At 40.8% G+C, this 12,268-nt stretch overlaps 1 protein-coding gene across 1 annotated transcript in view; it reads right to left on the bottom strand.

Moving 5' to 3' along the window:
* The window catches only part of EBPL (EBP like), a 41,511-nt gene that overhangs the window by 7,203 nt on the left and 22,040 nt on the right, over positions 1-12,268 (bottom strand). The window lies entirely within an intron of this gene.

Below are 12,268 nucleotides of genomic sequence, written 5' to 3'. Positions count from 1 at the left end.
ATTGCCTGGCAGCATTCCCCAGGAGCCTACACCCCAGTCAGTGCACCTGACCCGAAGACTGCACCTACACAGCCCTGTGGGGTGCGATCCTGGAGCCCGGCTCCCAGGTCTTGGAAATAACTATGTCCAAAGTGAATGTTTATATAGTAAATGCTGTTTTTCAATGATTGGCATTATTAAATCAGAGCTGTGTTCTTACGGGGAAAAGATAAGTTGAAAATTTTGCACAAGGAAAGAGCTTAAATGTTATATTAAATAGGCTAAATTCCGGAGTATGCCAGGCATTTTCCACCTGTGAGAAGTACCTCACAGCAGTTTATTTTGTCTCACCTCAAAAAAAATCCAAGCTCTTTCTTAACAAAAGTGATATTCACCTATCAGAGTTGAATTAATTCTTTTTCCTGCATCAGGGCAAATTTCAGAAAATTAAAAAAGCTTACAGGCTACATTTTTTTTCCTGGAGGGTTTTATAAAGGGGTTTTTTTTGGTGAAGAAAATTGGCCCTGAGCTAACATCTGTTGCCAATCTTTCTTTTTTGTTTTTTCTCCCCAAATCCCCAGTACATAGCTGTATATCCCAGTTGTAAGGCATTCTAGTTCTTCTACGGGGGACGCCACCACAGCATGGCTTGATGAGCAGTGGGTAGGTCTGTGCCCAGGATCTGAACCGGCAAACCCCAGGCTGCTGAAGTGGAGCGTGCAAACTTAACCACTCAGCCGTGGGGCCAGCCCCTACAGGCTACATGTTAAATTTTCGGCAGTGAAATATCTGTAGTTACATTTAGTATTTTCTCATCACTAAATTTCAAAAACTAATTAACTAGAGTTCACTAGGATATCTGACTGTCATGTCACTCCTCTGAACAAATTTTGCTGCCAGTCAATACAACTTTTTTTCTCATTTTTTTTTACCAAAGCAATTGCTTATATGACATTAAAATTGTGTCTCTGCCTCATCTCCCTCACTTTTAGTACCATTTCCCAGAGGTTGCTACTTAGAATCACTGTCTTAGTTCTGGGGATTATCTTCATAACTCATAATATACTTAGACTGCTATTTCTGTAGACATTATAATTAACTGTGCATCCTGAAAAATTATGATTTAATTTATACTGCTTCCTCTCCCCTTCCCAGTCCTTCCAGTTTTTGATAGTGTAGAGGAGGAAAACCTTCCTTCTACCCTCTTATACTCTGTAGCCAGAACCTTAAGATTCTGGCATAAGAAATAACTGACATAAGACAGAAGACAAGCATACAAATTTTATTTAACGTTTTTACATGTACACAGGAGTCTTGAAAGGAAAACAAACACCTGAAGAAGCTGTTAGGCCCAAAAGCTTATATACATTTTACGCAAAGAACGATAAATTAAGGGGATGTGACAAGACAAAGGGACTTGGGTTAGGGACAGTAAATTGTGGGAAAGTGACTAAGAACCCTATGGGGGAAACTAATGGAAGAGTTATTTCAGTAGGTTTGCTTGTACAGGTCCATTTTGGCACTGAGGCCCAGGCTCTGGCGATAAGAATCTTCCTGTCTTCCTGGTATAGGCAGGGCACTTTTCCCACGGGAACTTAATGACTTGATTTTAGGAAGAAAGGGGGAGGTCAGAGAACTCTTCCTGCACCTGCTGCTTCTCAAGTGCTTTCGGCTCAAAATAACAAATATGCCAAAGTGGCATATTTTGGAGTGGCATGCTCTGAACCCCTTCAAATAGCTAGAGTATATTATTCTCTTTAATTCTATTAGTTACCCAATCTAGTTACCCAAATTTGTAACTCAGGTAATAAACTTAAAACCTCAGCTTACTCACGCATCAATGCGGTGCAGCATTTGGACTTCTTGTCATATAGGAAGAGTGTGACAGCCCCACCGAGCTCTCTCTCTCCCCCACCATTCCCACCTCTCAACTTCTCCACTTTGCTTCTACATTGTTGGGACTGATTACACTTCCATTCTTGTTCCGTAAATATATTCCTCTTACCTATTTTATCTGTAAGTGGATTTTAACGTTGAAAAGCCAGTCAACAGCATTTAAAACATGGTGATTTACGTAAATATCGTTCACTGCAATAGGCCACAACTTCTTTTTTTACAGACCCAGTATTTTGACTCTTGTTTCATTTAAGGAGAAGGTGGCAAATGGAATATTCTTTCTTACATCCCTAAATTTCTCAAAATCATGCTATATTTTAGTTTGCTTTGTATTTGGGGCTGTGACTTTAAGACATTCTTGTTTCTGCTACAGTTGGTAATCACCTTTCTTTTCCTCTGATTGAGAGAAGAAACCTGACTTTCTCCACATCTCATTAATACCTTTCAGCTTCTTATCCATTCCAAGCTCTGTTGAATAGAGGTTTTGAAGCTGGCTTATTTTGTCTTTTCTTGACACTTTGTAAGTTACTTAACTGGTAAATGTGGTTCATCTCAGAGTATATGTAAAAATTCTATTCTTTAAAGGAGATTTTTAAAAATTACATATGAGATAAATAGCAATGTTTTAAAATAAGAAGTACTTCCAGTCCACTTTGTGATTCTTTATTTTCATCAATTGATTTTTTATTTTTAGCAGAGCCATAGGAAATCCAGACCACTTCCCTGACTTGGCCTGGGAACTTTCTAGACAAAATACATCCACTGGAATGGCCAGTAGAGGCACTGGGACTGGGTTGAATTTGACCCTCTCTAGGCCTCAGTCCATCTATCTGTAAGATGAAGGACTTCCTAAAATTAGATGGTGGATCTCATCCTAAAACTAGATGTGACTTCCTCTAGCAAGCTCTTCAACTGGAGCCATAAGCAAAACATGGACTCCGACCTTAGGTCCAGGATCTTTCATCAGAAGCAACTCTGCGGATAAGAGGAAGATGGGGACCCGACATTCAACAACATGCAGGGACCTATGAGCATATAACAGATTGGTTCCCTTTTACATCCACCTGTTGAAGTTCTAGTCCTTTTTCAAATCCCAGCTGAAACCCTCCTTCTTCCAAGAAACCTCCCCAAACCTTCTACTGAGGATTAACTTCTCACTCTCCCTTGTTACTAAATTTGTGTTCTGTAATCAACTGTCTGCTGGTTATGGAGGTTCAATGCCCATTGGATCACATATCTCTGGGGTCTGGGATGTTGTCTTCTCTCTCGTAATCCTCAAGAACTCAGGATGGTATTTTGTGCTGAGTATTTGCTAACTGTGAATTAATGATAAGTTCACATAATGAATTCCTTTTAGGTACCATGAATAACGCTGCTATGAATACTGGAGTGCAGGTATCTGTCTGAGTCCCTAGTTTCAATTTCTTTGGGTATTTATGTTGAAGTGGAATTGCTGGATCATATGGTAATTCTACGTTTTGCTTTTTGAGGAACCTCACACCATTTTCCACAGAGGCGGCATCGTTTTACATTCTCACCAGCAGGACACTGTATTCCAAGTTTCTCCACATCCTTGTCAAGACTTGTTATTTTCCCTTGTTGTTGTTGTTGTTTTTTACAATAGCCATCCTAATGAGAGTAAAGTGGTGTCTCATTGTGGTTTTGATTTGCATTTCCCTAATGACTACTGATGCTGAGCATCTTTTCATGTTCTTATCGGCCATTTGTATATCTTCTGTGGACAAATGTCTATTAAAGCCGTTTGCTCATTTTCTAATTGTTTGTTTCTTGTTGTTAAGAATATAAAAATTTGCGGTGGGGGGCTGGCCCCGTGGCCGAGTGGTTAAGTTCGCGCGCTCCGCTGCAGGCGGCCCAGTGTTTCATCGGTTCGAATCCTGGGCGCGGACACGGCACTGCTCGTCAGACCACGCTGAGGCGGCGTCCCACATGCCACAGCTAGAGGAACCCACAACAAAGAATACACAACTATGTACCGGGGGGCTTTGGGGAGAAAAAGGAAAAAATAAAATCTTTAAAAAAAAAAAAAAAAAAAAAAAAAAAAAAAAAAATTTGCGGTGGAGTTATCACCCCTTGGTACTTGAACTCAATGGCTAGACTGCTGCATGGGCAAGATTAATCAATAATTCTGCTGAAGTCAAGACATTTGGTAAAGCAGAGTAGGGGCTACTATCAAAGACTCTGAGAGCAAGCCCTGTCACTCCATCAGGGGAGCAAGGGGTCTGCAGGGAATCTTGAGTGCCTTTACTCTCTTGTCACCCGGGGACTTCTTTTCAGTCTTTTAAGCCCCAGTGACTCCTTCTCTCCCCGGTGCTACCTCTAGACCTGGACCCAATCCTGCCACTCACTGACCAGTCTGCATGATAACGATTTGTTTCCCTGTCCATTTCCCCCACTAGCAAAGCTCCTCAGCATCAGGACCATGTGTTGATTACATGCAATAAACACAGAACACACGGATGGTGAGCGTTAACAGCCAACCCTAGACTGAATCTCCAGACTTTGCACAGCTATCCTTAAATCATGCGGTATTGGCTGGGTCTCCTAATTTCTTTGTCCTCAGTTTTTTCTTAGCTATAGCAGAGGTGAAACGGGTTCAGACACACGGTTGCAAAGATCCTTGGCCGAAACATTTTCTACATGGAGGAAATACCCTTATGTAACAGGAGAAATAGGATCATCACAGACTTGGGGTAGGTCTGGAGGGTCAGTGTAGACCGGTATGGTACAGTGATTCTTCATAGGGACATTGCCCTTGTGTTTTACGTAAAAAGGTAGTCAAACAGATACACAAACACACGCGTTTCCTTCACAAAGTAAGCTCTGTACCATTAGCAACCATTTGATTCTTCCCTCAAGACAACTCTAAGGGCTTGTAACCTTTCCTTACACCATTGAGTCTCAACGTGCCCCACAACAGGAAAGACATCAGATTAAAGTCAGGAAAAGAACAGAGTGAAAGTGGTGAGTGTGTCAATATCATGGTTTCAGGGAACTAAGTCTCCATCCCTGGAGGGTTCTGTGATTCCTAGACTGGCCTGATCTTATCCTAAAGGAACTCACCACAAGAAATGTAAATTGACAAACACAGGCCCACCAGTCTAGGCTGCACTGTCTGCAGTTGAATCTCCATCAGTAACAGACTCAATGCAAAACTGAGCAAATTAGGTGCAGGGGGCAGAGGCCTCAGCTTCAGAATGAGACCAACTGTTATGGGCCTAAAGATTCTTTGGGGGCTTCTGAACCAAATCTGTTCTAACCAGACAGAGACCTAAGATCAAAGTCATGAAAACATTAGTTACTATTTGCCAAGGGCCAAAATTATCTATAGAATTGTAGAGAATGGAGACAGACATAGTTCCTTCCATGAATTCACATTTTATATTAAATGAACCATAAAGTATTTTTCCTTCCCTCTTAAACCTATTTCTAGGCTCTGAAGCATGAAGTTTTTATTAAATTGCAGAATAAACATGGAAGGTTATCAGCTCCAAAAGTCTTTAATCATGATGTATGGTCAAGATCTAGCCATCTGGAACTAAAATTCACATTTGAGCTCAAGAAGCACCTGAGGTTCTAAGGATCAGATGAAAGGTGCTTAGTAGGGAGAAAAGGCCAGGTGTAGGGTGTTGCTATAACTGGGAAGGAGCGCTCAAATAGGTGTGTAGGTAAGAGCATTGTGTTGCACTCTGGAGATGTGGGTAAGCTTGAACAAAAACAAGTACAAGAGATTTTATTTCTTACATGCCCTGCTACTTTTACCTCTCTGGGCTTCAATTCTCTAATTAATAAAAAGCAACAGAGTAAAGCTCTTAACAGATGTTTGATGAATGACTAACTGGATGAATGAAAGAGTAATGAGCAGTTAGTCTAGATCTATGTCTTCATCTTTTTACAGAGCATCTCTTACACAAGATTGGAAGTCCTGAGAGCAGCACTTGGAAGACTCATAATTGCTGAGGTCCATTGACCCCACTGGGAGGTCCATGAGCAGTGGTCTGGGTAGAGACGGGTAGGTGTGGTGGGAGGGAGCCAAGAGAGGGTTGTGGGGTCAGAGCCCATTTAAGCCCTAGCATTTCCATGGGCATGGGCCACGAATTCTATACTGCCAATGCCCATGCTCCATGGGAAAGACAAGATGGTGGTGACCACTAGGGTAGACTCCCTGAATGATTGACGGGGCATGAAGATGTCTTCAAGGACTCCTGTGCTACTGTACTCCTACACTGGTCTGAGAGGCAGACACCAGTCCCTTAAGAAGCACAACCTGAATTTTTAGAGATAGACTTACTCAGAATGTAGGGGTCAAATGACAGGGGATCTGGATGCCCTTTAAAACTTCAGCAATAACAAAGAAAAAGGAAGGGAAGGAGGAAAAGAAAAAAAGTGACAAACAAAGCAAGTGCAGCAAAACTTGAAAATGTAGATCTCTTCATCATACTACTCTTTCTACATTTGTGAATGTGTGAAACTTTTACAAGTAAAACTTAACTTTAAAAAGATGTATAGCAACTTTTCTAAGCTGCACCTACAGAGGAAACCAGCCACAGCACTTGATGCACTATGAGCAAGAGCTCAGAGAGGGGTGCTCCTTGCATTTCTGGACTCCTGACTCAGGATCCTGGGGTCCCAGAGGCTTCTGCTTTCATGCTCTTAACACAAGGCAGAGTCTCTGGACCACAGTCACAAGAAACTGAGCACCTGGGACTCCAGACAGCCTGAGATTAGCTCTCCCAGGATCCCCTCCAGACCCAAAGCAGCCTAGATGTCTGTGTCTGGATCAGCCTAAACTAGCATAGCTGCGGCAAAACCAGAAAAGGTCTCAAGCACACAGCATGCAGAGCAAGCTCATCCCTAAAGCAAGCTGTTTGCTATCCTTTTCCCCTTCAGATGCCCTTTAATATCAAACAAACCAGTGTTTCAACAGTCATCATTACTGTGAGTCTCCAGATTATCTGAGCCTCAATGAACCACAGGGCAAACCTGCTTACCTTCTGTAGGTTCTTCTGCCAGCACCACAGTATCCTACACACACACACACACATGCACACACATACACACACACACACAGATACTTGCACAAAAAGGATGAAAAGTAAGGAGAGCCAGTGATCGTGACCAAAAAAAGAAAGGAAAAAACTCTCACTACTCATATTCCCTATTTGAATTACTTATGCCCTTCTGGTGAATGACCAGCCATCAAAATGCCAGCTCTGGTGTCCTCCTGGCTCTCGGTGACACGCTGAGTGAATTCTCTCTTATTGTCCATTTGGGTCTGCAGAGAAGTTGCAGAGTTGGGCTCCTGCTCACCCTGATAACAGCTCGTGTCCCCTGTCACAGCTGAGGTGGCCCACCCAACATCTGGGCTCCCACAACACCTATGGTGTGCTGACTTTCCAGTGGATTTTTCTTTACTCTTCTGACATTTCTTCTGGTGGGGTATCTTTACTATTGTAACTATTAAAAATTATTATAAAAGAGATACATGCTGAAACTTAAAAAAAAAAAAAAACCTATATGGAAAGGTATAGAGTGAAAGGTAAAGTCTCCTTCTCTCCTGACCCCCAATCTCACTCCCCAGAGACACCACTGTTGGGTTTCACCACAGCCTTCAAGAAAATTTTCATGTTTATGTTATTATGTAGCAATAAATATTTAAAATATTTTCTTCCTGCTATTAGTTTTTCTACTATTAACCCAGAGGGTGATGAGGAAAATTCCATAATGCTTATTTATTTAAAAAATTTTGAAGTTCTGTGTATCAGGAATTTTGGTTTAAAAACATAAGAAAGTCTGGACTAAGCATCATGGACATCAGCATCATGGTGGAGTGAGGTCTTCCCTTAGACTTTCCCCCTTAAGAAACAATGAAAAGGACATTCATAAACCAACAGAGGACTTTCACACAACACAACAGGTGTCTGAGGGACCCACACAGCACCACAGCTGAAGGTGGAGGTGCTGGACCCTCCAGGAGGCAGTGGAAGGGTGTAAGCCTCTGCCTCCCCCAACTTCAACAACCTAGGGCACAGGATTGTGCTCAGCTCTGAGAGGAGGAGGACAAAGCAGTCCTCCGTGGAATGCCTTCGCTCTCCAAGTTCCTTCACAGCCTGTACAAAAGCTCCACAGTGAGGAGACAAAGCAATTGTGGGGATGTATTCACAAACCCGAGGAGCCCGGGAGGGCAGAGAGCAAAGGCAAAGCAGGAGTCCTCCTTGGATCACACATGAAAGAAAGGGCCTCATCTCCTGCCTGGTGCACTAGCTCTGCAGTCAGCTCGAGCAAGGGACCCTGCCAAAGTGCCAGTGCATACAGTGTGTAAATTAGCAGTGGCAAGTGGGCAAACAGAGATGGGCTCTCTCAGCATAGCTACCAAAGGTCAGGCACAGCTGCCAGGGGTCGTGGCAGGCTCAGAATACACAGCTCCTGCCACCTCCCCCCACCTTCCAATGGCAGTAGGTGGAATCTAGGGCCAGATGCTACCACTACATGAAGGCACAAATCCACCCCATCAAATAGTATGAAGAGATATATTAATACTCCAGACCAGAAGGAAAATGAGAAGTACCCAAAAATTAATCCTGAAGGCAAAGAAATTTATAAGCTAAATGACAGAGAATTCAAAATAGCTATCATAAAAAAACTCAATGAGTTACAAAAAAATTCAGAAAGACAGTTCAATGAAATCAGGAATAAAATTAATGAACAGAGGGAATTCTTCACAAAAGAGATGGAAACTATAAAGAAAAACCAATCAGTAATGTTGGAGATGAAAAATACAATGAATGAGATAAAGAAAAATCGTAAGTCCTTGAATAGAGCTGATATTATAGAGGACAGAAATATAGAAATGATTCAGATGGAGGAGGATACAGAACTAAGACTAAAAAGAAATGAAGAAATTCTGCGAGAAATACCCGACTCAATTAGGAAATGCAACATAAGAATTATAGGTATTCAAGGGGGAGACGAGAGGGAGAAAGGAGCAGAGAGCTTATTCAAAGAAACAATAGCTGAGAACTTCCCAAACCTGGGGACAGAGTTGGAATTACAAGTAAAAGAAGCTAATATAACTCTTAAGTACATCAATGTAAAAAGACATTCTCCAAGGTATATATTAGTAAAACTGGCAAAAGTCAATGACAAAGAAAAAATATTAATGGCAGCAATGCAGAAGAAAATAACCTACAATGGAACCCCTATCAGGCTTTCTGCTGATTTATTAGCAGAAACCTTACAGGCTAGGAGAGATTGGAATGATATATTCAAAACTCTGAAAGACAAAAACTTTCAACCAAGAATATTCTATCCAGTGAAAATATCCTTCAGATATGATGGAGAAATAAAAACTTTCCCAGATAAACAAAAGCTGAGGGAGTTCATCACCACCATAAGACACCCCCTACAAGAAATGATCAGGAAGGCCCTCATACCTGAAAAATAAAAAAGGGTTTACAAAGGCTTGAGCGTGGAGATAAATAGGCAAATGAAATCAGAAAATTGCAGCTCTCTATCAGAACAGGTTAGAAAACACTTAATTATAACATTAAAAATAAAAGGAAGGAAAACATCAAAAATAAATATCATCCCTATATTTTAACACAAACTCACAACACAAAACAGGATAAGTTATGACAACAATAAATTAGATGGGGAAGAAAAAGGGATCTGCTTAGACTAAGGAAATAAGAGTCTATCAGAAAATGGACTTTCTCATCTGTGAGATCTTTTATACAAACCTCATGGTAACCACTAAAGAAAAAATCAGAACAGAGACACAAATGATAAATAAAGAGAAAACTGAGAAAACCATCCTAGAGAACCACCAAACTGAATTGGCAGCCTGAAATACATGGGACGAGAAACAAGGGAAATACAGAACAACTGGAAAACAAGTGATAAAATGGCAGCATTAAGCCCTCATATAACAATAATCGCTTTAAATGTAAGTGGATTGAATTCTCCAATCAAAAGACTCAGAGTGGCTGGATGGATTAAAAACAATATGCTGCCTCCAGGAAACACATCTCACCTCTAAAGACAAACACAGGCTCCGAGTGAAGGCACAGAAGATGATAGTCCAAGCTAATGGCAAACAAAAGAAAGGAGGTGTTGCCATACTTATATCTGACAAAATAGACTTCAAGACAAAAAAGACAATGAGAGACAAAAAGGGGCAGTATCCAATGATAAAGAGGACACTCCACCAAGAGGACATAACACTTATAAATATATATGCACCTAACACAGGAGCCCCAAAGTACAGAAAGCAACTATTAACAGAACTAAAAAGAGATATTAATAGCAACACAATAACAGTAGGGGACCTTAACACCCCACTTACATCAATGGATAGATCATCCAGACTGAAAGTGAACAAGGAAATAGCGGAATTAAATGAAAAACTAGACCAGACAGATTTAATAGATATATATATATAGAACACTCTATCCAAAAACAACAGAATACAGGGGCTGGCCCATGGTGTAGTGGTTAAGTTCATGTGCTCCACTTTGGCAGCCTGGTGTTCATGGGTTCGGATCCCAGGTGTAGACCTGGCAATGCTTGTCAGGCCATGCTGTGGCAGCATCCCACATAAAATAGAGGAAGACTGGCACAGATGTTAGCCCAGAGACAATCTTCCTCAAGCAAAAAAGGAAGATTGGGGACTGGCCCCATGGCTGAGTGGTTAAGTTTGTATACTCTAGTTTGGTGGCCTGGGGTTTCACTGGTTCAGGTCCTGGGCACGGGCCTAGCACGGCTCATCAGGCTATGCTGAGGTGGCATCCCATAAAGCAGAACTGTAACGACCTACAACTAGAACATACAAGTAGGTACTGGGGGCTTTGGGGAGAAGAAAACAAGAGTAAAATTGGCAACAGATGTTAGCTCAGGACCAATCTTCCTCCAAACAAACAAAAAATCCCCCCCAAAACAGAATACACATTCTTCTCAAGTGTACATGGAACATTCTCAAAGACAGAGAATTGGGAAACAAGGCAAGCCTAATAAATTTAAGAAGATTGAAATCATATCAAGCATCTTTTCTGACCATAATGCTATGAAACAAGAAATCAACCAGAATAAAAAAGATGGGAAAGTGACAAATGTGTGGAAACTAAATAACATGTTACTGAACAATCAATGGATCTTTGAAGAAATTAAAGGAGAAATAGAAAAATATCTGGAGACAAATTAGAATGAAAATACACCATACCAACTCAAATGGGATGCAGCAAAAGTGGTCCTAAGAGGGAAATTCATAGCAATACAAGCCCATCTTAACAAGCAAAAAAAAACCCCTCAAATAAGCAATCTTAATCTATACCTAACATAGCTAGGAATAGAAGAACAAACCAAGCCCAAGATCAGCAGAAGGAGGGAAATAAAAATTAGAGCAGAAATAAATGACATTGGAACCATTAGAAACAGTAGAAAGGATCAATGAAACCAAGAGCTGGTTATTTGAGAAGATAAACAAAATTGACAAACCCTTAGCCACACTAAGAAAAAGAGAAAAAAGGCTCAAATAAATAAAATTAGAAATGAAATTCTAATTACAATTACAGGAGAAATTACAATGGATACCATAGAAATACAAAGGATTATAAGAGAATACTATGAAAAATTATATGCCAACAAATTGGACAATCAAGAAGAAATGGCTAAATTCTTAGACTCTTACAATTTCCCAAAAGTGAATCAATAAGAAATAGAGAATCTGAATAGACCAATCACAAGTAAAAAGACTGAAACAGTAATCAAAAACCTCTCCCAAAATAAAAGTCCAGGACCAGATGGCTTATCTGGGGAATTCTACCAAACGTTCAAACAAGACTTAATACCTATCCTTCTCAAACTATTCCGAAAAACTGAAGAAGACAGAACACTTCCTAACACATTTTATAAGGCCAACTTCACCCTGATCCCAAAGCCAGACAAGGACAACACAAAGAAGGAAAATTACAGGCCAATATCACTGATGAACAGAGGTGCACAAATCCTCAACAAAATATTGGCAAACCGAATACAGCAATACATTAAAAGGATCATAGACTATGATCAAGTGGGATTTATACCAGGGATGCAGGGATGGTTCAACATACACAAATCAATCAATGTGTTACACCACATTAACAAAATGAGGAATACAAACCGCATGATCATCTCAACAGATGCAGAGAAAGCATTTGATAAGATCCAACATCCATTTATGATAAAAAAAAAACTCAATAAAATGTGTATGGAAGGAAAGTACGTCAACATAGTAAAGGCCACATATGACAAACCCACCACCAACATCATACTCAACAGGGAAAAACTGAAAGCCATCCCTGTGAGAACAGGCACAAGACAAGGGTGCCCACTCTCACCG

This window comes from Equus przewalskii, chromosome 16 (assembly GCF_037783145.1).
Source record: "Equus przewalskii isolate Varuska chromosome 16, EquPr2, whole genome shotgun sequence".
Taxonomy (NCBI): domain Eukaryota; kingdom Metazoa; phylum Chordata; class Mammalia; order Perissodactyla; family Equidae; genus Equus; species Equus przewalskii.
Note: the sequence above shows the minus strand (reverse complement) of the source record. Positions and strands in the feature narration are given on the sequence as shown.